The sequence below is a fragment of the Geotrypetes seraphini genome, chromosome 9, assembly GCF_902459505.1.
Source record: "Geotrypetes seraphini chromosome 9, aGeoSer1.1, whole genome shotgun sequence".
Lineage (NCBI taxonomy): Eukaryota > Metazoa > Chordata > Amphibia > Gymnophiona > Dermophiidae > Geotrypetes > Geotrypetes seraphini.
Window position 1 is genome coordinate 30755898 of NC_047092.1, and position 21674 is coordinate 30777571.

The window sequence follows — 21674 nt, forward strand, 5'->3', positions numbered from 1 at the left end:
AATATAAATTGGTGGGCTTCCCAAAGCCCTGCCAGCTGAAGATCTCTTCCTCTAGGAAGGAAGGGGAGTTTTGTTCAGAGATGTTTGGAGGTTGCATAGAAGAAAAACTGTACACTGGCACTGGTATGGTAATCTTTGTTTGTTTTGATTTTAAAATAAAAGAAATAAAGTGGCAATAAAGAAGTAAATACATGGGGCCCAGACGATTTAATCCTGCCCTGGAGACAAGTGGAAGGTGCTGCTGTCCTGCTGGGAGAGAGTGAGTAGAGTGCTGGGTATTAGAGTCGTCTGGCTGTACTGTAGGAGAGGTTCTGTGTCCTGTAGTAGATTCTGAGAGGGTGCAGGTGGAAAATGCTGTGTGTGAGAGCTGGGTATTAAGATTCAGATACTTTTATTAAGCAGGATTCAGATGTGGAAGGTGCTGCGTCCTGCTGTGGGAGGGTGAGAAGAGTGCTGGGTATTGGATTCAGCTGACTGTATCCAAGAGGGTGGCAGGTGCTCCGTATTAAGATTCAGGTACTTTTTTTTTTTTTTTTTGGCGCGAAGCAGGCGCTGCGTCTCCCGGGGTCCTCCACCAGAGGTGGCACTGCAGACCACTGAGGCCAGGCGGCCTTCGCTATCGCTTTTTTTTCCGCCCGTTTCCTGCTGTCGCGCCCTCAGTCGCGGGAAGGAGGAAGCGGACTGGCAGCAGGTAGGTGAGGGAGGGCGTCAGGGCATGTCGACCGCTATTTAGTTTTGGGGGGTGGGGGTGGGGCGCCCTACCGCGACGCCGTGCTGTCGGAAAGGGGCTCCCCGGCGCCCGTTCGTACCGAATAGGCTGCTGGGCCCCGAGCGGTGCCCGAGGGACGGGGGGCAGGTGTGCCCCGCGCTCTCCGCTCGTTTCTTCTCCCTGCTCCTCGTTCTTTCACTCTTCCCGGACGCTCTTTTGTGCTTGAGGCCGGGGGTGGGCTGAGAAGTCACTTCGCAGCTGCGGGGCTCGCTTCTGACCTCGCGGATCTAAAACCTGAGGTCCGTGCATTGACAAGTCCGCCTTTTAACTTATTCCACCGCCTTCCCTGCAGCTCAGCTCAGGCTCTGCCTTCCCTATGGCTAAGGAGGGAGGAGGCGCACCGTGGCTTTTGCTAATTAGCCCGATCTTCTCTTCCTCCAGATCTGCCTGCGTTGATTGCGAGAGCCCCAGCGATATGACACTGGATGGCAAATAGCTGGGTTGGGGGGAGGATCTGATCCACGCCACTTTTAGTCTCTGGCTTTTGACAGACTTTTATGCCATTTTAGTCGCTGACGGATCCTAATGCTTTTCCCTCCCTATACTGAGACTAAAAGTGGCACAGACCTCAGGGCAAAAGTTTTGCCACTAGTCTCAGCTTAGGAAGATTAGGATCTGTCAGAGCTAAATTGTCATAGAGATCTGTCAGAGCCAGAAACTAAAAGTGGCATGGACCTCAGATTTTTAAGGACTTGCGGTTTTAGATCCATAAGATCTGCGTTTTACCCCTTCCCCGCTTCTGCTGTTTTACAACTAGAAGGTTACAGAGGTGGCTTTTTGTTTTTGCCAGTATACATAAGGTGACCATACGTTCCGTTTTGAACGGGACAGTCCCTTTTTCAGATCCCCTGTCCCGTTGTCCCCACTCACAGCTTCGGGATGCCGAAATGTCCTGTTTTCATAGAGGGCGTCCCAAAGCTGTGAGTGGGGACAACGGGACAGGGGATCGCAGCCTGGATTCAGCAGCGGCAACATGATCGCTCGGGCCCTGCTGACCCTCTTATCTCTCCCCCCCTAAGCAAACCCTTCCGACCCTCCCAGCGAGATGACCGAGCAGCAAATCTTCCTCCAGTAGCGTCAGCAGCCGCAGCACGCTAAACAGGCTGCTTCGCGGCTTTCTCCTGCCGGTGAGTCCCTCTGCCGCGTCACTGATGACATCATCAGTGACGCTTCACCAGCAGGAGAAAGCTGCAAAGCAGCCTGTTTAGTGTGCTGCGGCTGCCAACGCTACTGGAGGGAGGTTTGCTGCTCAGTCATCTTGCTTGGAGGGTCGATAGGGTTACTTGGGGGGGAGAGATAGGAGGGTCAGTGGGGGTTCGGCTGGGAGGGGGAAGAAGTAATATGCTTCGGGCGTTCCAAGACCTGGCGCCATTACCTTCTTCGGGCAGCAGCAGTATTTACAATTCGCTGCTGTTGCCGGCTTCAGGCCTTCCTCTGCCGAGTCCTGCCTACTTCCTGTTTACATGAAGACAGGACCCGACAGAGAGGAAGGCCTGAAACCAGCAACAGCAGTGAATTGTGAATGCTGCTGCTGCCCGATGAAATTCAGGACACCAGGTCTTGGGTGACAGAAGGAGGAAAGGGAGCAGAGGGGGAGAGAATTGGGGAGAGTGTTGCTGTACCCAACTGGAGGGAATGAAAGGAGATGCCAGGGCTTGGAGGGAAGAAGAAACGTCAGGGCATGGAGGGAAGGAAGAAGGTATGCCAGACCAAGGGGAAAGGAAGGAGGAGATGTCAGAGCATGGAGGGGGAGGGGGAGATAAAAGGAAAGGAGAGAGATGCCGGGAATTAGGGAAGGGATGATGCCAGACCATGGGGTGGGAAAGAAAGAAAGGAGAAAAGAAAGATGCCAGAGCATAGGGGAAGGGGTGGTGACAGAGAGAGAAAAACGGAGAGGTGACAGAGCTGAAATCAATCATGTACAAAGGAGAGAAGGGGCACGGGATAGATAGTTTATGGAAGCAGCATAGAAAGAGGGAAGATGCCATACAGAAGAGAGAGAGAGGGTGGACACTGGATGGAAAGAGCACAGAGGACAGTGAATGGAAGGGGCGAGATAGAGGGTGAACAGTAGATGGAAGAGGTAGAGAGAGGGAAACAGACACTGAATGGAAGTGTGGTGGAGAGGAGGGACAGCCGCTGAATGGAAGTGTGAGGGACAGGGGGAGCAGATGCTGGAAGGAAGTGGGGAGGAGAAAGAAAAAAGGGCACATGCAGGATTGAGGGAAGAGGATAGAGTTAGTTACTGGAAGGGGTGAGGGAAAGAGGTGGCAAGCTATAGGTAGACACAGTGAAAGAGGGAAATTGAGGACTGAATAGTAAAAAAGAATTTAGACAGAGGCAGAAAATTGAGAAGAAGATCAGGAAAGAACAGGAGGAAGGGAGCGGAGAGAGAGATGCCAGAGCAGGGGGGAAGGAGAGGAGACAAGATACCAGACCTGGGAGGAGGAAAAGAGGAAGGAGATAGATACTAGATCTGAGGGGAAAAAAAGAGGAGAGAGATATGCTAAAATCTGATGGGAGGAAAGGAGGGAGGAAGGAATGAAGGAGAGAAAGAGGCAGAGAAAGGAAGGGGGGTTGTAAGCACATTAGAAAGACTACAGAGAAAAGGGCTTGGACGAAAGGGGAAAGACAGGAGGCAGATGCAGGACTATGGGAGGTTCAAACAGAGGGGGAGAGAGAGGAAGACCAGGAACAAAGGTAGAAAGGAGAACTGACACTGAATCTGGGGAGGGTAATAGAGGGAAAAAAAAGAGATCTGGACCCAAAGGGGATGGGGCTGGATTGTGAAAGAATGTTGAATGCAAAAGAAAGAAAGAAAGATTGGATGCACAGTCAGAAGGAAATGCAACCAAAGACTCATGAAATCACCAAAGGTAGGAAAAATGATTTTATTATCAATTTAGTGATCAAAATGTGTCTGTTTTGAGAATTTATATCTGCTGTCTATATTTTGCACTATATTTGTCTATTTTTTATAGTTACTGAGGTGACATTGCATATTTTAAAGTAATCTGCCTTGACATCTTTGAAAAACCCTGAAACTCGTAAATGATAATTAACAGTTTCTCTGCGTACAGTGTGCTTTGTGGGTTTTTTTTATATTTAATGTTTACCATTATGAATTAATAAGATTGTGTGTACATGAAAATGAATGGAAGAAATTGGGGGCGGGGCTAGGGTGGGACTGAATATTAATAGACGTCCCCTTTTGATGAAAAATATAAATGGTCACATTAAGTATATGGCACCTTCTACCCCCCCCTTGTAAACAAGATGGTTGGAGGGGGAGATTAAGGAGCAAGGGGCCAGAACCGGTGAATGCCCTTTCGCTGAACGCTGTAAGTTTATGGTACTAAAATTTACCTACTGTTCTGCCTTCTTTTCCCGTTAACTGCTAAAAGTATTACTTTAGTCAAAAAAGATTTGGGGTCAAGGTATAAAGATACCTCAAAAAGGAAACAGGCAGTGAAAGACTTTGGGCTCCTTTTACGAAGCTACATTAGCGGCTTTATCGCATGCGACTTTATCATGCGCTAGATGAAAAACTACCTTCTCAAGAGGAGGCGGTAGTGGCTAGCGCGGCCAGCAGTTTAGCGTGCGCTATTGCGCACGTTAAACCGCTAACGCGGCTTTGTAAAAGGAGCCCTTTGTGTATTATAATACCCAGAAAATGTGCCTAAATAAAGCTTAAATCATGATGTAGTAAAGATCAGCTCAGAGACATGGAGGGGCTTTTTCAGAACGTAAAACCCCCCTAGAAACCAAGCTTTAAGTTAAACAATTTTTGGATTTTCTAATATTTATTTGGTATGAATTTGGCACAATTCGCGAGTGGCTGAATTTCGGAAGCGTCTCCTGAGCATTCGGTAGATTTTGGAATTTACCTGTTCATAATTGCTCAGCTTCTTCTGAGAACTTCCTTATGCCTAAGAGGAGAGGGAGAAGTGCCGCTGGAGCCTTGCGGCGCTCTGAAAATCCTCCTCCTCTCACTATTGAACGGCTCTTGACTCGGCTTCATAGGGAGCCGGTAACTTCGGGGAATCGCCCGCAGGACTTGGCGGTACGGGGTGATGCCGCTAGGATCCAAAGGCTAGAGGTCACGCTGAGCCCGGAAGTAAGAGACACTCCTCCCCCAACCGCAGCATACTAGCTCGCCGCAGGCACCAGGTGCGTCGATAGAGGCAGTGCCGGTAGACCAGGAGGCTGGTTCATCAGCCAGCTATGTTATGGATCTATCAAAAGACTTTTTGAGTCTGGAGAGGGATACTGCGGCTGGAACATCAAGGAAAAGGGAGGCACAACAAGACTTGATACCCACAAGTTTGGCAGATGAGACTTCTTCCTTTTTAGTTGAAAAACCCACAAATTACAATGGAGTCTCTTTGGGACTTAGTAGTTAAATTAGGAAATTCATTGAATCCACAAATTAAAGTACTGGAAATGAAAATTGATAAGCAGGAACAAGAACTGACTCAATTGCAATCAGAAATGACTTCAGTTAAAATCATCTCAGAAAAAAATGAAAGTGAAATAGTAGGGGTTAAACAAGTACAAGAAACTGTGATTAGAGATAGTACAAATATCAGGATGAAACTGGAAATGATTGAAAATGGCCAACGAGCCAATAATTTGCGGTTCCTAAACTTCCCTAGGATTTCTTCTATGTCTCCTAGGGAAATGTTAAAAAAAATAAAAATATTTTTTAGAGATTTTCTCAGTTTCAGAAGAATTAATTCCACCATTTACACAAGTATTTTACCTGCCTGATAGAAAATTGGATCAGCAATTGATCAACGAGGGACACCAGGAATCAAAATTGGACATTACTACACTACTGGAAAGTTCAATGAAGGAATTAGTTAAACCTGCGACATTTCTGGTAACAGTTGTATTGATGCCAGATAAGAACTGGATTATGAAGATGTTCTTTAAAAATAGAACTAAAGAGTTCATGGGTCAGAAAGTACAAATTTTTCCAAAGAGACTCAAAAATGAAGAAAGCAGTTTCTGTTATTAAAATCTGGAGTAACTTCAGTGGGAGGAAAATTTTTCCTTAGATTTCCTTGTAAATGCATTGTTCATTATGGTTCAGATAAATATGTTTTCTTTGATCCGACACACCTAACTAAATTTGTGGCGTTGAAACGTCTCGAGAAAGGTGAAAAAATGGAAGTAACAACAGAAACTCATGATTAAGCTCCCCGCGATGTCATCCACTTAGATTTTCTTAAGTTTAAGATTATTATTATGATCTTTTCGATTTTTCTCACTCTATTGAAGTCTTGGATTCAATAATTGTGGACTAGAGATTGTCTTTATAAGGAGAAGATGTTAAGATGTTTAATATCTTCTATACTGTATTGTAATTTATTTTCTTTCTTTTTATTTGTCTTAATACAATCTTTCTGCACAAGATGTTTATGCTTGGGAATATTGTATAAAATTATAAATAAAATAAAAAAAAATAATAATAATTTGGCACTATTTAATGCTTTAAAGCACAGTTCTTCAACCGCCGGTCCGCGGACCGGTGTCGGTCCGCAGAAAATTCCTGCCGGTCCGCACAGGACCGGCGAGATGGACCCGTTAAATGTTCTGCCCCGATGGTGTTTGCACAAATCTTCTGTTCCTCCCAGCCTCGGGCGATCAAGACAGGCTGCCGACGTCGGCCATTCCCTCTGTGAGTCTCGCCTATGCGGAAACAGGAAGTTGAAACAAAATAGGCGGGACTCAGAGAGGGAAGGTCCCGACGTTGGCAGCCTGTCTTGATCGCTGCCCCTGCTGAGTCGCCGAAGAGGGCCGCGGGGAAAGTGCAGGCAGAGAGAAGATGGTCAGCGTGCGCGGGGAGGTCAGCGTGTCGATTGGGGCCATCAGCAGCGTTTGTGCTGAGTCTGCCCACGTGCAGGATGCGGCGGGTAGGGGCCTCCGGCTCGTATTGGGCGGCTGGTCCTGCGGTGCCGGCTTGGGGGGGGAGGGGTGTCGCGAATGTGCAGGGCACAGCAGGAGTAAGATCATGGGGAGCCTTCAACAGTGGCTGTCTCCTCTCCTAGCAGCTCTGTACTTACCAGGGCAGTGATTCACTTTGGCAACTTCCCCTTTCCTCAGAGGCGGCAACAGACCCAAGGCTGCCTAAGGAAATCACTGCTGCAGGCAAGTACTGAGAGCTGCTGGAAGGAGAGGAAGCCACTGTTGGAGGCTGGGAAGCTGATGGATAAAGGGAGAGCTGCTACTGCACCTGGAGAGAGGTAGAAAGAGAGATGCTGCTGGGAGGGAAAGAGATGGGAAGAGAGCTACTGTTGGATAGGGGGGAGGAGGGAAGGGAGAAGGTAAAAAGGAAGGAAACAGCTGGCAGGGAGATTAGAGGAGGGAAAGGGGAGAGACAGGAATGAGAAAGTAGAGAGAGATTGATGCTGGAAAGGGGGTCAGCAGAGAAATGAGAGAGGGATAAAGATGCTAGATCTGGTGTAGGAGAGATAAAAATGAAGAAAGCAGTGAAGCTGGAATGAATGGTGTAAAAAGGAGAGAAGAGGCACAGGCTGGATGGAAAGGGGAGAGGGGCATAGAAAGAAGTCAGATACATATGGAAGGGGGAGAGGCCAGACAGTGGATGGAATGGGCAGATGCTGGAAGGAAGAGTGGAAAGAAGATGAAAGCAGAGACCACAAAAGGTAGAAAAAAATCATTTTATTTCTATTTTGTCATTACAATATATCAGATTTGAAATATATATCCTGCTAGAGACATAACTGGGGACTGCAAAGCCTAACACTATTCCTGTCATGTGTGACTGCAGTATTCTGTTAGCATGATATTTCTGTGTAGCATTCTGTAATAATTTGGCTTGTTCAGTTTTCTTGATAGTAGAGGAGATATATGTGAAGGGGAGGGGAGACAGGGGTTTTGTTGGTCCTTGCTCTGAATATTTATATTTATAAAATGACAATTGTACTGAATATTGTTTCTTTTTATACTTTAATAAAATACGTTCAATATAAAATCATAACTGAGGCTTGTGCAGATGGGATCAGATGGTTTGTGGGGACCGAGCTTGCGGAGACGGGGCGAAAATGTGTTTTTTTTATTTCGGTCTTAGTAGTTTGCCGGTCCACAAAATAATTCTTTTATTTCTGCCGGTCCACGGGTGTAAAAAGGTTGAAGAACACTGCTTTAAAGTACGAAAGATTCAGCAATGATTGGGAGGTGAGGTAGCAAAATAGGGGTTTTTTACCTTCTGAAAAATCCCTTCCATGTCTCTGAGCTGATCTTTACATTTGTATAGCATGATTTAAGCTTTATTTAGGCACATTTTCTGGGTTCGAAAAGTATTACTTTGGCAACCCACTTATTATTCTCCTGTTAGTAACATTCTCAGAATCTCCTCTGTTCTGTCCAGCCTTCGAGTTCCTCATATATTCCAGGTTGCTGAATAGGGAACGAGCTGGGCAGGAGATTCTGTAGAGCTTGGGCATGGCTAGGCTTTGTCCACACTTTACTTTATTTTTTGCTCTCTGGTCCCCTCCCTTGTGTTGCTATTTGCTTGAAGGCAATAAACAAACAATGGATCCAACAAAACTGCAGTAAAATACTCCATCTGTGGTGACAACTGTCAGGACAACCTTGTCACTTGTCCAGGTTTTGCATTCTGTGCACACAATGCATAGGCCTCATGCTTGGCCTGCTGTCTATTGTTCAACCTGGCCAGAGAATATAGGAAATACAAGAATCACTGCTGACTGCTTTACACCTGCAGGCCTGTCTCTGCCTTCCAGCTAAGCACCAATATTATAATTTTCTTTCCATACAGCAAGCACTGGTCTCATCTGTGCTGTGTTGTAACACGTGTGCTGTATGTTCCTTATCTTGAACAACAGAGGCAGGGGGAAATTTCCACATAAGAAAACAGCTTCTGTTCCAACTGTCTTGTAAAGATGAAATTAAGCTAAGCTGAAATGAAACTTGGCCTGTTTTGTTTTTTAAGTCCTGTAGTCATATCCCAAGGGTCCTCAGGAAGGGGTCCAACAGGAATTCTTCTTCATTCCCCTCTCAAGCCCCTGATACCGCCCAGGATGAAGGGGCCTAACACATGGTTGACTGGAACTAGCGAGGTGCAGACAGGGATAGGATGTGCAGCCACAGCAAAAACAGGAAGGCAGAAAGTGGGGTCGACAGGGAATAGGGAGAGAGTACATAGCGCAGAGGCCTCATCAAGCGACTCAAGAAGAATAAGTGTGTCATCCCCACCCTAGCTTACCAAAGCCCTAGTCCGATAATGATGTCACTTTGTAAAATTATTTAGGTCAAAATGATACCATACAGTAATAAAGCAAAATATCATAAATAGGCAAAGCCTCAATTCTGCAATCACAAATCAATAGGAAAATAGATATTTAGACAAAACATCTTATCCACATGAATCATAGAACTGTTTATGGTCTGGTGGTATATAAAAATAAAGTTTCTGATCTCAAAAATGATATAGCGGAATTAGAAAAGATACAGAGAAGGAAGACAAAAATGTTAAAAAGGATGGGACAACTTCTCTGAGTGGCTAGGACTCTTCAACTTGGAAAAGAGACGGCTCGGGGGGGATTTGATAGAGGTCTAAAAAATACTGAGTGGAGTGGAAAGGGTAGATGTGAAACGCTTTTTCACTCTTTCCAAAAATACTAGGACGGGGCATGTGATGAAGCTAGTAAGTAGTAGATTTAAAACTAACCAGAGAAAATATTTCTTCACACAACCTGTAATTAAACTCTGGAATTCATTGCTGGAGAATGTGGTGAAATCGGTTAGCTTAGCGGGGTTTAAAAAGGCTTGGATTATTTTCTAAAAGATGTCCATAGGCCATTATTGAGATGGCTTGGGGAAATCCACTGCTTATTCCTAGGATAATCAGCATAAAATCTGTTTTACTACTTGGGACCTAGCTTAGTACTTGGGACCTGAGTTGGCGACTATTGGAAACAGTATACTGGGCTTGATGGACCTTCAGTCTGTCCAGTATGGCAGTTATTATGTTCTTCCTGCCAGCATCTTCATTAGATCACAGCAAGGGCAGAGGGAGAGTTGTACTTCTGCTGATCACTTTGCCTGATCCTCTTTACAAAGAAAGTGCATGATGATGGCTGGAGGATTAGCTGCAGAGGTCAGAAGCATAGTTCTCACTTTGGCCTTAACGTTACTGCCAACCATAGCTATGAAGTAGAGTGAGTCCCATATGAACCATAGCTTTAGTTTGCTTGCCACAGATACTTCATCAGCTCGTCTTGTCAGACCAGTAGATTTTATGTACAGGTACAGAGTATCAGATTACTCTACTTTAACCTTGAGATACCTGAGCCAGGATTCTAGGTATCCATGAGATCAAGATATTCTCAGCAATGACTGTATGAAAATGTGAGTAGGGGCAATCTATTAAATGTTAAATGTACAGTGCTGCGTATGCATTTTAGCGGTATAGAAATGATAAATAGTAGTGTATAGGGTGTGGTATTTTTTTTTTAAGGAATTTGGAATGTGTAGAATATCATTTTATGTGCTCAAGCAGGTTCTTAAAAAAATCACTTGGGACTACATGCTTAGAAATTAGGCACAGAGACACACATAGAAGTAATTTTGATAAGTGTGCTTTTTTGGAGCCTGTACTGTAAAGGAAATTAAGTGCCCACTTTACATATATTTTATGTTTGAACACTTAGACCAACCATAGAACTAGAGCAAATGCTCACACCTAGATTGGCAAAAATCACATGCCGTGCGCCCACTCAGACGTATGCCCACCTTCCATCTACTTATCTTCACATGTAGGCACCAATTGAAAGAATAGTGCATAACAAGTACAGTAGAATCTCAGTTAACTGGTATTCAATTAATCGGCTTTCTCAACTAATTGGCAAAAAACATTGCCAGCAAAAAAAAAAAAAAATCCCACGTATCTCCCGTGCTTCTCACCCAACAACCTTCGGTCATGCTCCTGACCCAACAACCCCCTCCCTCCCTCTAGCCCTCCAACGAAAACCCCAGATCTCCCTCCCTCCAGCTCCCGAAGCCACAGCCGGTTCTAACAACACTTAGAGACATAGAAACATGATGACAGGTAAAGGCCAAATGGCCCATCCAGTCTGCTTATCCACAGTAACCATTATCTCTTCTTCTCTCTAAGAGATCCCACATGCCTATCCCAGGCTTTCTTGAATTCAGTCAGTCTCCGTCTCCACCACCTCTTCTGGGAGACTATTCCACGCATCTACCACCCTGAGCCTATCACCTCTTAACTTCATCCTATGTCCTCTCATTCCAGAGCTTCCTTTCAAATTAAAGAGACTTGACTCGTGCACATTTACGCCACATATGTATTTAAACATCTCTATCATATCTTCCCTTTCCTGCCTTTTCTCCAAAGTATACTTAATTGAGATCTTTAAGTCTGTCCCCATACACCTTATGATGACCATGCACCATTTTAGTAGCCTTCCTCTGGACCGACTCCATCCTTTTTATATCTTTTTAAAGGTACTTTCCCACCTACCCCCGAAGCAGCAGTAGCGGGTCCTGACAATCTCCCCTCCCTCCCTCACTTGCCTAGAACAGGAGACAGCCGGTGAGCAGAGGAAGCGCTGTAAACAGACTGTTTCCAGACAGTTCTGGCAGAGTCTTTCCTCTACCCTGGCATCCTGTTTTTGTCTTGACTGTTTCCTTTGTGACTGTACAGTGCTGAGTATGTCTGTTAGCACTCTAGAAATAATAATTAGTAGTAGTAGGGACACCAAACCAGTTTGATTAACAGAGATAGGTGGGGACTTGGGGTTCACCTCTATTTTGGATTTCTCTTCTGTTTTATTTCCTCAGTGATCTATCTGTTCTCTATACACCTTGGCTAAGTTTGCTCTGTCAAACTTATGTAAATACTGTACAGCCAGTCACCTGTACGGTAAGGAGTGACTCCCAAGTTATTTCCTCATCACAATCGAGCCCTTTTGTAGGGTTGAATTGGTATATAAAACTAAAAATTGGATTGAATTGGATCCCCACTTTCTTGTCCTCTCTCATAAATGAAGAAGTTTATAATAAAGGAGGACTTTGGACTTTCTAGGGTATTGACTTATCAGAGCTGCTTGCATCATGAACACCTTTGTGCTAGGTGCACAGACATCAGGAAGTAAGAAACAAAAACCTTTTTAGTGATTTGCCGTATGACTATCAACTGATTAATACCAATTTGATTGCTGTTTTTCTTTTGTGGTGGATTCCAGCAAGGTGGAAGGCACTCTGCTCCATATAGATGATCATTCCATTTACCTTTGTCACTTCACAGGGCTTTATTGATTTGGAAGGTAATTATGTTGTGAATATGGTAACATAGTAAATGAACGGTCCATCCAGCCTTCCCATAAGTTATACCCATTAAAAAAAATACATGATTAGATTAACTTGTCTATTTGATAGTTCCCTAGCAACAGCAACAGATTAATCCAGAGACCAATGGGATAGCACACATCTACCAGCAGGCGGAGATAGAGAAACTGATTAACAGGTGGTCCCATTGGCTGGCACTCCTCCTGTATCTCCAGTATTCTCTATCTCCCAGCAGGAAATGGTCGCTATTCAACTAGCTCCTGAATTCTGGCTGTGAATGGAACTTTATTTTCTCCTGTTGAGGTTTCTCTTCAGTGAGCTGGTAATGCTATTTCTCCTGTTGAGATTTTCTCTTCAGTGAGACAGGGGTGTCCGGCTGAACGGTGCCGGCTTTAGGGGTTACACCTGAGCCCCCCCAGGTCCCTGCCTCACCCTCCCTCCATTGCTAGAGGGTCTGACTGGGTCTCAATTTTTTTCTTCTTTCCCTTCTGTGTAAAAAAAAAAAAAAAGAGACCACAGTTGCTACATTCTGCTCTGTTACTGCTGCTCAACCAGCTTTAACTGGCTTCAACCGGCCCTAACAACAAGCTTGTGAGTTTGTCTCTGTTTTTTACTGTTGGTTGAACTTCAGGTTCTGTTTGGAGTCTTAGTAATGTGGGTTCGGTCAACGTATGTTTAAGGAATGGATATTTTTTTGAGGCTAAGTTTTATGACTAGAAATCCGTGGAGGGAGCCAGGACTTCCCGCCCTTTGCATGCATGCGCTTGGTTTCCTTGTTGGTTACAGTGTGGCAGTAGCGGTGCGATTTCATGCTCGCACTTGTTCTCATTGTTGGGTTTCAGTGCAGCAGTAGTAGTTCTGTTTATTCTGAGGCTCTGTTTCATCGGTGTTTGTCACGGCCATGTGCAGCTGATTGTGCAGGTGCCGGTTTATAGCAGCGCGCATGAGATGGGACATGTTTTTTCCGGTGCTGTGGGTCGTTCTTCTGGTTATTCCCCGAGTCTGATTTTCTTTCTATGCAAGCCGCGGCAGGGTAAATTTTGCGGGGCTTGAATCCGACTATGTTTCTAGGAGCGTTGATGCAGCGGCCACATGCCAGCGAGAATCATGCGTGCGCTTGGGTCTCAGGCGATGGCGGGAGAGCTGCAGCGTTCCGGTAGTTTGTTTCCAGCTGACTTTGGTTAGGGTATGCTGGGGCTTCTCTCCTTTCTGGTTCAGACAAGTTGTATGTGTTTCACCAGCTTTGGGACAAGCTTGGGCAGATTTATATGTCTGTGTTCCTGCTGTACGCCCTTGAAGGAAGCTGCTTGTTTAATTGGACTCTGAGGGGTAGCACTCAAGGAGTTTACCAGAGAGACTGTGACCTGTGCTAGGTCACCCAGTCTCGGTTTGTCTCCGGACTGGGGCGACATACGGCAACTCACGGCATGGTGAGATCAGCAGTAAGATAGTGCCCTGTATTTCACACAGGTATCTCATTGTCTCTCTTGGGGTCCCTGCAGATTGAGCCTTTGTCTGTTGGTAACTGTCCTTATTTGGGCCTCTGTGCTGAGCTGCATGTGTCTAGTAGTGGCACAGGATATATATGCCTAAAGGTAGTACAAACAGTTTCCAAGTTCGGGCTGTCTCTATGGGCATAATGACACTGCGCATCTTCCTGCGGCCAGGACTCTCTTTCTCTATTTCTGAGAGGGCCTGGACTTCAGATTTCCATGCTTATCATGCTGGTTTCTCCTGTCGCCATTTTCTCAAGGCACATGCTAGACGGGCCCCCCGACAGACAGGAAGGGCTGTACAGCTCTTTTTAACCAGGAGCCAGTTACCTATTCTATCAAACCCGCGGAGGATCACGCGCTATGTGGCTGTTAGCCTCATCCCTGAAGCTCTCATTAGCGATGTGAGCTTTGTCTGATACCTGTAAGGATGCTGTTGTTGTCCACGGGGCGGTAGATGCAGCATCTTGATTGAGTCTAGTACGTATTCACTTTAAAGGACATACGTATTTCGCTCATGTTGCATGGAGTTAGTACTGTTTTCATGGTTCCAGTATATTCCTCTTTACATTGTGAAACTTGATTTTTCCTAGAAGAATCTTCTTGCAGATCCTATAGTTCTCATCCTGCCATTCCCTGACCTTCTGCACTTCATTCTGAGGGGATCTTGACTTCTTCCAATGACTCTTCAGGCTTTCTCATGAGGGAGAAGACACTATAATGTCAGGTAAGGGGGCTGTGAAGATTTTTCAGGATGCTTGCAACATTGCATCCTCCTCAGGTTTCCAGTTCGTTCTTGGAGTCTCTATGTCTTGTGTTTCCCTTTTCAGTGTTACTGGTCCTCAGGGCAGTTCTTGTAGTTCTTCGGGAACTAAGGGACGTTGTTCCACTTATTGCATGGTACCCAAGACGGGGGCATTGGGTGGCTGGATCCCATTCTGCTGAATTAGTTTCTCAGGGTTACACATTTCTGCAGAAAAACTGGGAGAATATTTACATTTTCCCTATGGACTCCGAATCGGCACTAGGTTTGCTTGCCTCTCTTTGAGCAGCGCTTTCGGTTTTGGCACATGCCATTTCACCTACCCAAGGCTTCAAGAACATTTTAGAAAATGTGGGCAGTGGTACCGTTTTGGCGCTACCAGGTGATTCACCTAATTTCTTCTAGAATGACTGCTTGATTCAGACGTCTTCCAGTCGGACCATTTGACTGACACGAAAAGGGTGGTTTCTTTTCCTCAGTCCTTTGGGCGTGAATCTTCGAATTTGCACAGCGCTCTTTTCTCTTTTATTCATATAGGAGAGAAATGTGTTTCTTCCCAGAGACTAGGGCGATGGGTCACAGTCTCAGGTTTGCATTCTTCTTTGGTCACTATGACCCAGAGTATGGGATTCTGTACAGGTTATAGGATCCATGTTGCTGACTCCACTGGGAACTTCGGCTTGCTTTCCCATTATAACGCTACAACAGTCGCTTTTGTTCCGGTGGTTCCCGGTATCTCAGGGCTCCAATTATTTGGTAGGCTCCTCATGCATCGCTCTGTATGATTTGGTGGCTCAGCACGATTTCTCTTTTCAAGGCATGCCTCGGTCTTTGCTGGACTAGCTCATGGCCACCAAATATCCCGGGCTGTTGGGTTGGGGGGGCTCGGTGCCTTCCATCCTCAGCTCCAGGAGTCTGGTCTTAAGAGGCGACTCAGTACTTGTTCATTCTTCTACTCTTGAGCATGGTCAGGCTACCTTTCTGGAGCTTCAGACTATTCTTCCGGAATGCCGCTGAAGGTCATTTCAGTCAGTATTATGATGGGAGTATTTCTCTACAGCTTGGGCAGTAGGTGATGTACTCAGTTGCCAGGTACAGTTGTTGTTCTACTTCAGTGGGTGGACCCTCATCTTCCTCTTCTGTTGGCAGATCATTTTAAGGGTCAGGAAAAGAATTTGGATAGACTTTCTCTCTGTGAAATCTGAGCATGGCCCATTTATTGTATGTTACAGTGTACAGCACTGTGTACGCTCTAGAACACAGTTCTTCAACCGCCGGTCCGCGGACCGGTGGCGGTCCGCAAAAAAATCTTGACGGTCCACGAAGGATTCGGGTCCCCGCCGCAACGAAAGGTGCCGGCGTCAGCTGACTTGCAACTTCCTGTTGCCGTGCCGGGACTCCTGCCTTCCACCGTGTATGCTTCCTGCCCTGTCTCTGCACCTCCAGACCAGCAGCGGCAGCTCTGTGTGCTTTTAACTTCGGCACAGAGCTGCCCCTAATCAATAGTTTAGCGCGGTTTCATGAGGCAGCCACGGGGCCTTTGCTAGGCCGGCCTGCTTCGATGATGCGATGTGGGCCAGCCTAGCAAAGACCCCTGAGGCTGCCTCATGAAACCGCGCTAAACTACTGATTAGGGGCAGCTCTGTGCCGAAGTTAAAAGCACACAGAGCTGCCGCTTGCCTAAAGACTCTTGGGCCGCTGAAGGAGGGCAAAGAGCAGCTGTCCTGGAGGTCTTCCTTTTTTCCACCTTTCTTTTTTTTTTTCTTCAAACGGCAACGGGCCCCAGCATCGACATCAAGTAAGTTGCAAGGAACAGTGGAAGCGGTTCTGCTCGGCCAAAGCTTCCCCTCTGACATGAGCCACCCTCAGGGGAAAGAAAGTGACCCTCAAAGGTGAGGGGAAGGGGGGCAGATGATGGAAGTTGAGGGGGGAGAGAGAGAAGGGGCAGATGATGGAAGTGAGAGGAAGGGAGAGAGAGCAGAAGGCAGATGGATGTCAGTTGAGAGGGCAGAGCAGATGCTGAATGGAAGTGGGGAAAGAACACATACTGGATGGAAGGAGGAGATAAATAAAGGGGGAAGAAAATAATAAGATAATGGAGGGGTGAGGGAAAGGGGTGACAAGCTGTGGGTAGACACAGTGAAAAGAGGGAAACAGGACTAAATAGTAAGAAAGAATTTAATTTAGATGGAGGCAGAAAATAGAGAAGGAAGACCAGAGAAGAAAAGGGAAGAGAGAGCAGAGAACGATATCAGATCTGAGTGGAGGAAATGAGAAGAGAGTGATGCTAAAAACCACAGGGGGGAGGGAAGGCCAGAGATGCCAGACCATGAGAGGAACAGAAGGAAGATGATGGATGCCAGACCAAATTTGGGGGGGGGGGGGCAGGAGGAGAGCTGGCAGGGAAAGACAGACAATGAATGGAAGGGGTAGATGCTGGACTGAAGAGACAGAGAAGGTTTGTGGGACCGAGCTTGCGGGGACGGGGGTGGCGATGATTTTTTTAAAAAATTTCAGTCTTAGTAGTTTGCCGGTCCACAAAATAATTATTTTATTTCCGCCGGTCCATAGGTGTAAAAAGGTTGAAGAACACTGCTCTAGAAAGTGTAAATGTTAGTAACAGTGAAATCTTCTACATCCTGGATATTGGGAATTTTGGCTCAGGCGTTCCAGCTCTTTTTATGGACATAAGATCTCCTGGAACTAGACCTCATGGCCTTGTCTCACAATTCAATGCTTCCTAGCTTCTTCGGCGGGTACAGGGAGTGGGAGTTAGAGGGGGTAACAGCATGGCTTCTTTCTCACCTCTGGTTTCTCTTTTTCAGTGTTTTCTCCTGGCTGATGATGGCTTGGATTTGCCATCTCAAAATCGCTTTCCGGGCACAATATTTGTAGAATCTCTGGCTTGGCTGCGCCATCCTTGCTATGCGGATCTGATGAGTCTTGCGACAGCCGGACTAAAAAGTTTCCTGGTATCTCCGCATTTGCTCACCTAGGGTCCGATGAACATGGATATTCGTACTACTTTGGTATTATGACCTAGCTTTTGAGAAGTCATGACTGACGTGTAAGGGTTATGCGAAGCAGGTTGTTTCTTCTCTTATCCAGGTGCTACAGACGTCTTCACCTGTGGTTTCTGCTTCCTTTTGGAGGTTTTTCCTTTCTTGGATACTTCTCAACATTTGCACCCTTCCAGAGTTCCTTTTTGGCACAGGTGTATTGCCAAGGGCTTAGCGTTCAATTCCCTTCAGCTTCAAGTGCCATTCTTTGTTACAAGGGCTAGGTATATTGCTCTTCGATTACTTCTCAGCTTCATGTAGTTCAGTTCCTAAACGGAGTACGGTATATTTGTACACCTCTTAGAAAGCCCTGTCCGGAGTACAATCTTCAGGTACTTCTTCGCAGTTTACCGAAGGCTTCATTTCCTCCTTGTGCCGTTGAGCACGGGGTTTCTTGTGGCCATGGTTTCGGCTCTGCAGTTTTCCGAGTTGCAGGACTTGTTCAGCGGGGATTCCTATTTCTGATTTCCAAAATCTGGGGTATTAGTTCGGACGGTACCACAATTCTTTCTAAGGAGGTGTCATCCTTTCTTTTATGACATGTTCACTTTTCCTTCCTTCTTCCTGAGAGGAGAAATGGGGAGACGTGCTTTTATTCACTGCATTTTTTGAAAGTGCGTAGCGTTCTCCGCGAGCAAGGTTTCTAATGACTTTTAGTTGTTTAGATCACCTTTTTGTATTCTTCAAGGGACACCTCAAACATATGGAGGCGTCCAAAGCCTCCATCGCTCGATGGGTCCAGGAGGACATTCTTTACGCTTGCTTGATGGCAGGGAAGCGGTTGGAGAAAGAACTTCATGACCATTCCATCAGAGTGATGGCTACTTCTTGGACTCGGTCCAGAGGTTTTTTCCTTGGAGGAATTTTGTCTCGCGGCTACTTGGTCTTCCAAAAGTGCTTTCTCTCAGCATTGCTGGTTGGATGTGGGGGCATATGCGGTAGTTGCGTTTAGTGCGTTGTTTGTTGCGGAGGCGGCATTTGTTTCCCACCCAGATTGAGGATTGCTTTGCTACATCCCATTGGTCTCTGGATTCATCTGCTGATGTTGCTAGAGAAGGAAAAATTATATTACCTGTTAATTTTCTTTCCCTTAGACGCAGCAGATGAATCCAGAGCCCCACCCTTTCTGGATATTGTCTGTCGGTTTTTTCTTTTGCAACTTTCGAAGTTTGTTATTGTTGAGGGTTGTATTCTGTATTATTGCCTTTTGAGATTTGTTATGGGAAAGAAGTTTTTTTTTCCATGCTATGCCTATTGATGGTTACGGATGCTTGGGCAAGGAGCTATACTGGAGATACAGGAGGAGTGCCAGCCAATGGGACCACCTGTTAATCAGTTTCTCTATCTGTGCCTGCTGGTAGATGTGTGCTATCCCATTGGTCTCTGGATTCATCTGCTTCATCTAAGGGAAAGAAAATTAACAAGTAAGAACATAATTTTTCCTTCTGGGCCGTAGACTGTAAAGTCTGGTATTGTCTTAGGTTTCAAATGCTAAAGTTGCCATCCAAGCTCACTCCAGCCTATCCAACCATCCCATTGTTCCTAAAACATTTTGACAACTGATCCACTTATCTCTTTCCTCTCAATAGCGACCTACCGTCCTTTTGATCACTTTTCTCCTCAACAATGAATTTCTTGTCTAATTACTTCTCTTTCTTCTTCCCCTCTTGAAGTCAGTCAATTTGTACCTTTGCTTAATCTTTTGTAAACCGCATAGAACTTCACAGTATTGCGGTATATAAGCTGTTATTATTATTATTGTTTACAGGATATCTACTGTAAAATCTGCCTGTAACATCCTTTTGTTCTACATTAGTGGAGATCAAATTGATGCCCACCTACACCGAATCAACATATATGGGACACAGATCGTGCAGGTCTGTCCAGTACAGGCCTTAGCTTAGTTCTTTAATTTACATCCTTCATTTTCTAATTAGTGATACTCTTGTTATCCCACGCTTTTTTGAATTCCATCACTGTTTTCCTCTGTCTCCACCACTTCCCTCGGGAGGACATTCCAGGCATCTACCCCCCTCTCCTTGAAGAACAATTTCCTAACATTGCTCCTAAGTCTTCCTCCCTGTAACCTCAAATAATGCCTTATAGTTTTACCATTTATTTTTCTCTGGAAAAGATTTGGTTCTAGATCCTCAGATACAATAACCCCAAGGTCCCTCTCTCCATCTGTGCTTATCAGCCTTTCACCTCCCAGCACATATGGTTTCCTCTGATTTCTATCCCCCCCCCCCCCCAATGCATCACTCTGCACTTCTTCACATTGAATTTTAGTTGCCAGACTCTAGATCACAGTTCTTCAACCGCCGGTCCGCAGACCGGTGCCGGTCCGCAGAAAATTTCTGCCGGTCCGTGCAGGGCCGGCGAGATCAAGACGGCAGTTAAATTTCCTGCTGACTGCGGTTCCTCCCGACTAATGTTCCTCCCAGCCTCAGGCGATCAAGATAGGCTGCCAACGTCGGGGCCTTCCCTCTCTGAGTCTCGCCTGTTCGGAAACAGGAAGTTGAAACAAAATAGGCTGGACTCGGAGAGTTAAGGTCCCGACGTCGGCAGCGTGTCTTGATCGCCACCCCTGCCGAGTTGCTGAAGAGGGCCGCGGGGAAGTTGCGATTAGACCGGAGAGAGCTGCAGATTCAGGTGCAGGTGGAGGGAGATGGTCAGCGTCTGCGAACAAGATCCTGGAGAGCCTTCACAGTGGCTGTCTCCCCTCCCACCAGCTCTCCAATTTGCCAGGGAAGTGATTTACCGGCAACTTCCTGCAGGCAAGTACCGAGAGCTGCTGGAAGGGGAGGAAGCCACTGTAGGAGGCTGGGAAGGTCTGGAAAAGGGAGAGCTGTTACTGGACTTGAAGGGAGTTAGAAGGAGAGATGCTACTGGGAGGGGAGGAGGGAAAGGTATGGGAAGAGAGTTAATGTTGGATAGAGGGAGGAGGGAAGGGAGAAGAAGGAGAGATGCTGCTGGGAGGGGAGGAGTGAAAGAGATGGGAAGAGAGTTACTGTTGGATAGAGGGAGGAGGGAAGGGAGAAGAAGGAGAGATGCTGCTGGGAGGGAGGAGGGAAAGGGATGGGAAGAGAGTTAATGATGGATAGAGGGAGGAGGGAAGGGAGAAGGAAAAAAAGGAAGGAGGGTAGGGAGAAAGAAAAAAGGAAGGAAACAGCTGGCAGGGAGATTACAGGAGGGGAAGGGGGTCAGGGTGGAATGGAGGGATCAGATGAGAGAAAGGGGAGAGAGGAATGAGAAAGTAGAGAGACATTGATGCTGGAAAGGGGGTCAGCAGAGAAATGAGAGAGGGATAAAGATGCTAGATCTGGTGTAGGAGAGATAAAAATGAAGAAGGCAGTGAAGCTGGAATGAATGATGTAAAAAGGAGAGAGGAAGATGGACAAGGAAGAGGGGCATAGAAAGAAGTCAGATACATATGGAAGGGGGAGAGGGCAGACATTGGATGGAACGGGCAGATGCTGGAAGGAAAAGAGTGAAAAGAAGATGAAAGCAGAAACCAGAGACAACAAAAGGTAGAAAAAAATAATTTTATTTCTATTTTGTCATTAGAATATATCAGATTTGAATTATATATCCTGCTAGAGACATAACTGGGGACTGCAGTATTCTGTTAGCATGATATTTCTATGTAGCATTCTATAATAACTTGGCTTGTTCAGTTTTCTTGATAGTAGAGGGGATATATGTGAAGGGGAGGGGAGACAGGGGTTTTGTTGGTCCGTGCTCTGTATATTTGTATTTATAAAATCACAATTGTTCAGAATATTGTTTCTTTTTATACTTTAATAAAATATGTTCAATATAAAATCATAATTGCGGCTTGTGCAGATGGAATCAGATGGTTTGTGGGGACCGAGCTCGCGGAGATGGGGCGTAAACGGGGTTTTTAAATTTTAGTCCTAGTAGTTTGCCGGTCCACAAAATAATTCTTTTATTTCTGCCGGTCCACGGGTGTAAAAAGGTTGAAGAACACTGCTCTAGATCATTCTTCTATCTTTTGCAGATCCTTTTTCATGTTTTCCACTTCCTCTGGGGTATCCACTCTGTTATTCTTGGTTTGTATGCTGTAATTCCAAGTCTTAATTAAACCAGTACTGTTTTGTTTTTTACTTTTCTGACAGTAGTATATATTGTGATCTTTGAGTTCTTCCCTGTAAAAGCTGCATTGATATTCTTGGTCTTACTATGTGTGAAACCTTACTCCAGTAGCAAGG

At 45.8% G+C, this 21674-nt stretch overlaps 1 protein-coding gene across 3 annotated transcripts in view; it reads left to right on the forward strand.

Moving 5' to 3' along the window:
* The first annotated feature begins 235 nt into the window (after positions 1-235).
* The window catches only part of LOC117367063 (protein FAM3C-like), a 109240-nt gene continuing 87801 nt past the window's right edge, over positions 236-21674 (forward strand). Inside the window, exon 1 of one of the 3 annotated variants that reach the window (XM_033959283.1) lies at positions 236-259. The gene's annotated coding sequence lies outside the window, so the exon portion shown is untranslated. Of the gene's footprint in view, positions 260-558; positions 692-21674 lie in introns of those variants that run through there. The other 2 variants (XM_033959284.1, XM_033959282.1) reach the window with 2 other exon arrangements.